Below are 6074 nucleotides of genomic sequence, written 5' to 3' on the forward strand. Positions count from 1 at the left end.
TTCTGTGTATGTGGTTCGGTTCCAGGGAATCAAACCCAGGGCTTCGTGCATGCTAGGCAATCATTCTACCACTGGCTGGGGCCATGCTCCCGGCCTGAGTACATTATCTTCTTATTTGTGATCCAGGATCTTAAGCTCTTGCTTGGCTGTTTTGTTGTTGTTTGGTTGAGGTGGACATTCTATATTGAGCTATACCTCCACTTGTGGCTTTTTTGCTGATTAATTGAAGATAAGAGTTTCATGGATTTGTATGCCTGGGCTAACTTCAAACCTGAGCTCCTACCTCTACTGGCCTTATCCTTCTGAGTAGCTAGGATTACAGGTGTGAGACACAAGAGTCTGATATTGATACATTCTGTATCCCAAAGCAATTTACATATGCTTCTAGTCACCATTTATCAGTGAAATCTGGGTACAAATGAGAAAAAAAATGCACACAAATAACCAATAAGCCTGAACCAGCAAGTATGGTTGCCCTGTTTTGAAAGTAATTATGTACAAAACATGAGTATTAATGACTTTTTTTTTTCTTTGCCAGTCCTGGAGCTTGAACTCAGGGCCTGGGCACTGTCCTTGGGCTTTCTAAAGGCTAGAGCTCTACCTTTGAGCCATTGTACCACTTCCAGCTTTTTCTATGTATGTGGAACTGAGGAATCAAATCCTGGTCTTTGTGCATGCTAGGCAAGTACTCTACTGCTAGGCCAAGCTCCTGGCCAACTGTTATGATTTTCTAAGTCTAGGCCTTATTCCTTTTACCTTCATTTCCTGACACTGTGCCTACCATACTGTGGCAATAGAAAAGATGTTAGTGTCTCTTTAAAAATTATTTAATTGAGGGCCGGGAATTTGAGCCACATCTCTACTTATGGCTTTTTTGGAGATTTCAAACTGCCACCCTCAAATGTCAACCTCTTGAATACCTAGGATTACAGGTGTGAGCCACCAGTACCAAGATTTAATGGTCTTCTCTATGAAGGCTAAATTATGCAAGATCATGCTCTTACTATCATACTGAGCAAATGACTACTCACATATACTCTCATAAAACAATATCATCTAAATAGAATTGTGTCCCCGACTTTATTTTCTACTGAGAAAAGTGATGAATTAATAAGAGATTGGGTCATTTGATTACATTTTAAATATTTACATACAGAGTTTTACTTTTTATAAATAAATGGTAGGAAATATTAAGACATTCACACAAGGTAAGTACATTTTCAATTTAAAAGAAGAAAACAAGCACAGGTATCAAATTCAGGTATTATTTTTCTAGCTTCCTCCCCACCCCCAGGAAATTTTTAGAAACAGTATGCTTTTAAGTCTTACATCAATAAACACCTACCCTATCACATTATTTCTGGTCAGTGAAATAGGACACCAGCATATCAGTGACCCAAAACCACCTGATAGTTAGTTACATAAATGGTTATGGTTGGATTCACTGTAACCAGAACATCAAAACATTTATGATGTAGGTTAGGATCTTACGGGTAGTGGATAGAAATTTGAACCCCGAGGAAATTTGTAAAAATGGCCATTTTGGGGGGGTTGCTGTTTTACATTTTTTTAATCTCAGGGACTTAATTTCTTTCCTTTCTCATTTTTTTTCCCCTTCCAAGGCACTTAGAATATATCAGTTGAATGAAACAGGAAAAAAAACAAAATCCCAGCTCGGAAGACATGGGAATATGGCTCAATGGTAGAAGGCTTGCCTAACATGCACAGGGCCCTGGATTCAATGCTTAGTACCATAAACACAAAAAGAAAATCCCAGCTTATACAGAGGCAGACAGACACCCAAAGATAAACATATGCAATACATCTGATTGTTGCAATAGGAGAAAGGCTGTGGGGAGAGCGGAACAAGGTAGGAAAGATTGAGGATTAGAGTGGAACTGTAGTAATTTAAAGTAGAGGAGTTATTGTTTTCAGCAAGGAATATGAAGAGGTGAAGATAGGCATTACAGAAACCATGTTCTAGATTTCGTCTGTCTGGAATATTCCAGCAATAAGGAGAGGGTGGTGATGAAGTCTCGAGACCCAGAAGGAGAAAAACAAAAACCAGAGGCTGTAGGCCTTTGATAAAACGATCACAGCTTTGGTAGCCACCGGTGTCTGTCTCAGCTGAGACAAGAGCTGACTTCGTAGGAGCATCCATCCCCTTCCCGTTGTTTGGATAAAGAACTCTTGAGTTGGAGGGCGACCATTGAAGAGACCCCTGCAGCCTAGTCCAGGCCCGAGCTGCGGGGAGAAAGGTGGGTGGGAAGAATCGATTCTGATTTATTTTGAGGGCACACTCAGCGAGTTTTCACCATGCAGGTGAAAATGAGAGGGGCCCCAAAATACTCGTTTTGGACTGAAAGGTAATTTTCAGTTTTTTTTTTTTCCTTGGTGGTCTTGGGGCTTGAACTCAGGGCCGGGCCGCCGTCCCCGAGCACTTCCCGCCCAAGGCTACCGCCCTGCCACCGGCTTTGAGCCGCTCTCCTCCGATCTCAGCCTCCCCAGCAGCTAGGCTGGCGGGCGGGAGCCACCGGCGTCCGGCCTCGGGTTCCTCCTCCTCCTCCTTGGATTCGGAGAGGCTTGAGATTTCACCCCGTGCGTGGCTCTTCTCCCTCCGACCCCGAGGTGGGTGTCCGGTGGGGTGCGGGTCGCTGGGTCGCCCGGGATCACGGGCACGGCCTCTCCCGGCATTCGGTCCCCCGGAACGCACGGGAAGACGCCGCTACAGGCGTCCCAAGTCCTCCCGGTCCCGTTCCAAACGCCAGGTGAACCTCCTGGGCGGGGAGCCCCGGGCTCATCCCGCAGCCTCCAGCCCCAGGGCGCGCCCCCGGGCCCCGGGGAAAGGGGCTCCCACGCGTGCAGCCCGATCGTCACGGCCAGCTGGCGCTCCCGCCCCCGCCGCCCCGCTCACCGCCGGCCGTGTCACAGGCCAACACCCGGACCTCGCACACTCCGCCCGCAGCCCACCGGGCCGGGGGCGGGGCTGAGCGGACGGGGCGGGGCCTGGGCGCAGCTGCCCTCGGCCCCGCCCCTCTCCCTCTGCGGGTGCTCCCACCCGGCTACGAGGCTCCGGCGGGGGCGGGGTCACGTGCCAAGCCGCAGCTGCGCGCAGCGCCGCCCCTCCCCCCAGCTCTGAGGCACGCGCCGCCCTTTGCTCCACCCAACCTCGAGGCGGGGGCGGGGCCCGCGCAGCTGGAGTGCCCCGCCCCTCCCTCTCTCCCCCCCTCCCCCCCGCGCGTTCGGGGCTCGCGTCGCCCGTGGCCCCGCCCCTCTCCGCCCGCTGTCGCGCGAGCCTGGGCGAGAAGGCGGGGCCAGGAAGCGGCGAGCGCGCGGGCAGCGCAGCTGCGGGCGTGGGGACGGCAGAAGCCGCGGAACCGGCGCCGGAGAGCGGTACGGCGAGGAGCGGCCGGCCGAGACAAAGGCGAGACGGTGAGGGCAGCGCCGGCCTCTCGACGCGGCCTCGAGGCCTCTGGGAGGCCGGGAACCTGAAGGCCGGCGGCCGCCGCCCGGGGGGGCGGGAGGGCTTCTCGAGCGCGGCCGGGCCCTGGTCGCCGCGCGCCGCGGGGCTGTGGGTTGAGCCTGCGGCTCCATTTTCAGGTCTGGGCGAGGTCCTCTGGCCCAGGGACCCTGTCGGTGTTTTTCTTCCGTTTCCTCCGGGGAAAGGTTCACGTGCTGGGTCGGAGCGGTGCTGCGGGGCGCGGGGCTGCGGGCCGGGGGAGGGCGGCGGCGGGGGCGGGGGCGGCGCGGCGTCCGCCGGCGGCGCAGGGCCCCGGGGGTCCCCTCCCCCTTCCCCGCCGGGGAGTCGGGCGGGGGCCGGGGCGGGCCAGGGGTCCCGCAGGGCTGGGATTCGGGCTCCGGCGCTCACCCGCGACGCCCGGCGACAGACCCATCCCAGGAGCGGACGCCCAGCGGCCGCCGGCTCGGAGGAGCTCGGGCCACTCGCACAGGTTGTTCTGCCCGGCGCCTCGGCCCGGGGTTGGGTAGCGGCTCCCCAGCGGCCCCCGTCGCCCACTGCGTTCTCGCCAGCGACCCGCAGCTGCAGTGATTTCCAGAGATGAGTCGGTTGTTGTTGTTTTTTTTTCTTCTTTTTCCCCTCGTAGTGGAATTTGGTGGTGATTCGTGGGGTAGAAAACGTCAGGGTTTTTGTGAAAGGGCCTGGCGTCCAGTGCGGACGCTTAATAAAATGCGGATTGAATGAGTGTGATTTTGGCACGTTAGAACTAACCCCATATCAGGTTGATTGAGCTTCCGGGGTGGAAAAACTCTGGAAAAGAGCTTGTTGCTTGTCGTGGTTCTTATCAGACTATATATATTGTTGCTAGGATTACACGCAGTGTGTTTGAAATAACGAAGTTTGTTCACTTTGAGAAAAGTTGGTTTGCATTTTCATTCCCTTTTTTTTTTTTTTCTTTCTTTTCTTTTCTCCCCTCCTCTGGTCCTGGGCTTTGAGCTCAGGGCCTGGGCACTGACCCTGAGCTTCTTTTGCTCCAGGGTAGCAATCTACCGCTTGGGCCACAGCGCCCCTTCTGGCTTTTTCTATTTATATGAGGTACTGAGGAATGGAACCCGAGGCTTCACACATGCTAGGCAAGCACTCCACTGCTAAGCCACATTCTCAGCCTCATTTTCTGTTTACTTTTTTTTTTTTTCCTCCAATAATAATGGCGGGAGGAGAAAAAAAAAGGGCGTTGTTTTGAAGCCTAGTTTTTTATTTTGTGATGAATAAAGGAGTTTTAATGTGCTTTTACGTGGCTGTGACATGGTCTTGAGTAAGGCAAAGCTCCAAATTTCGGCACTCTAGTTAGTTGAATGTCGCCGTCTACTTTGCAGATAATCATTAAACAGCTGTTATGTGCTGAGACCTGTGTTGGATGTTGCAGTTATGGAGGTAGACAAACCCCACAATTATCCTTCTTAAATTTGAGCTTGAAGTTCATTCTCTCGCTCTCTTTGTCTCTCTCTCTTTTTTCTGCCAGTCTTGGGGCTTGAACTCAGGGCCTGAGCACTGTTTTTGGGCTTGCTCTACCACTTGAGCCACAGCACCTCTTCCTGCTTTTTCTGTGTATGTGGTACTGGGTGAGGAATTGACCCCAAAGCTTTGTGCATGCTAGGCAAGCACTGGCCAAACTGGCCACTCTTTTTCTTTCCTTCCTTCCTGACTTTTGCCTTCTCTCAAATGTACATGATAAAACAATTAAGAATGATTGAGATGATAGGCACCAGTGGTTTACACCTGTTACCCTTGCTACTCAGGCTGAGATCTGAGGATTGTGGTTTGAAGCCATCCCAGGGAGAAAGTTTTATCTCAGTGGTAGACTGCTTGCCTAGCAGGTGTGAAGACCTGGGTTAAATTCCTCAGTATCACATACATAGAAAAAGTCAGAAATGGTGCTGTGGCTCACATGGCAGTGTGCTAGTCTTGAGGAAAAAGTCCAAGGATAAGTTCAAGCACTAGGACTGGCAAAAAAAAAAAAAAAAAAAAAAATGAAGGAAAACAGCACCAGTGACTCATGCCTGCAATCTTACTAAGGAGGCTGAGATAGATCTTAGGATCTAGATTCAAAGCCAGCCCAAGCAGGACAGGCTGTGAGACTTACATTGAGTTAACCACCAGAAAATCAGAAGTGAAGCTGTAGCTCTAAGTGGAAGTGTTAGCTTTGATTAAAAGAGCTCAGGAGTAGTATCCAAGGCCCCATGAAAGACCCTCCCCCCCCCCCCCCCACACACACAAAATGAAGGCCAGGAGTTTGCAGGCGTTTGGCCTAGTGGTAGAGTGCTTGCCTAGCATGCATGAAGTCCTGGGTTCGATTCCTTGGTACCACATACACAGAAAAAGTTGGAAGTGGTGCTGTGGCTCAAGTGGTAGAATGCTAGCTAACCTTGAGAAAACTCAAGGACAGTGCCCAGGTCCTGAGTTCAAGCCCTGTATTGGTTTAAAAAAAAAGAATACTGATACTCGTGATTCACTGGTATAGATTGAAAGACTATTAGTATAAAACACTTTCTCAAGGGCTTTATAACCTAACCTGTGGCATTTTTCCTCCTCCTCCTCCTCCTCCTCCTCCTCCTCC

At 51.5% G+C, this 6074-nt stretch overlaps 1 protein-coding gene across 2 annotated transcripts in view; it reads left to right on the forward strand.

The window, feature by feature from the left end:
• Positions 1-3305: 3305 nt before the first annotated feature.
• Cdc42se2 (CDC42 small effector 2) overlaps positions 3306-6074 on the forward strand; it is a 55343-nt gene continuing 52574 nt past the window's right edge. For both annotated transcript variants that reach the window (XM_090320761.1, XM_090320762.1), the window contains exon 1: positions 3306-3432. The gene's annotated coding sequence lies outside the window, so the exon portion shown is untranslated. The remainder of the gene's footprint in view (positions 3433-6074) is intronic.

Source organism: Megascapheus bottae, chromosome 29, assembly GCF_031878675.1.
Source record: "Megascapheus bottae isolate mThoBot1 chromosome 29, mThoBot2.hap1, whole genome shotgun sequence".
Classification (NCBI taxonomy): domain Eukaryota; kingdom Metazoa; phylum Chordata; class Mammalia; order Rodentia; family Geomyidae; genus Megascapheus; species Megascapheus bottae.